Genomic DNA, 799 nt, shown 5'->3' with positions numbered 1-799 from the left:
ATATATATATGATATATATATATATGATATATATATATATATATATATACATACGTGCGCGTGCGTTTATGTTTGTAAATGTTACGTACGCAGTTGCATGTTTATGTATTTGCATATGTATGGATGCGAATACTGTTTGTTGTATATATGTATGTATATGTGCTTATTTACGTATGTATGTATGCATGTATACACACCGGAATGTTGTGTAACAATGTAAATCTTCAAAAGAAGGATAGACAGCGGAAGTGAGAAATGAAGTGCACTTAAACTACAATTCCTCTGTGTGTGTGTGTGTGTGTGTGTGTGTGTCTGTGTACAAGTATGCATGTATATATGTATGTACGTGTGTGTGTGTACGTACGTATGTTTGTATGTATGTATGACTGCTTTTATATAAATATATATATATATGGATGGATGTATGTATGTACGTATGTATGTTAAACAAAATGCAATACACGCACTCTTACAAATACACACACACACACACACACACAGATGTACACATTCACACGCAAACACATACACGCGCACACACCAGCACACGCACTCATTCTCACAGAATTCCGGACATGGTAACTATGACGTCGCAGAGAAAGTTCGCGAAGGGATGTATACATACAGTGGAGTGTTTTCCCCACTTTGAGTCAGTAATGGGGAGTGGATAGTAGAGAGGTGTGTGGTGACGTTCATACCTCTCCAGTTAGTGACGTAAGAGAAGATGAATGGACTAACGTCCAAATTACGCACTCGTGTTTATATATATATATATGTATATATATATATATATATATAT

The sequence above is a fragment of the Octopus bimaculoides genome, chromosome 27 (assembly GCF_001194135.2).
Source record: "Octopus bimaculoides isolate UCB-OBI-ISO-001 chromosome 27, ASM119413v2, whole genome shotgun sequence".
NCBI lineage: Eukaryota > Metazoa > Mollusca > Cephalopoda > Octopoda > Octopodidae > Octopus > Octopus bimaculoides.
This window is presented reverse-complemented; position numbering follows the sequence as displayed.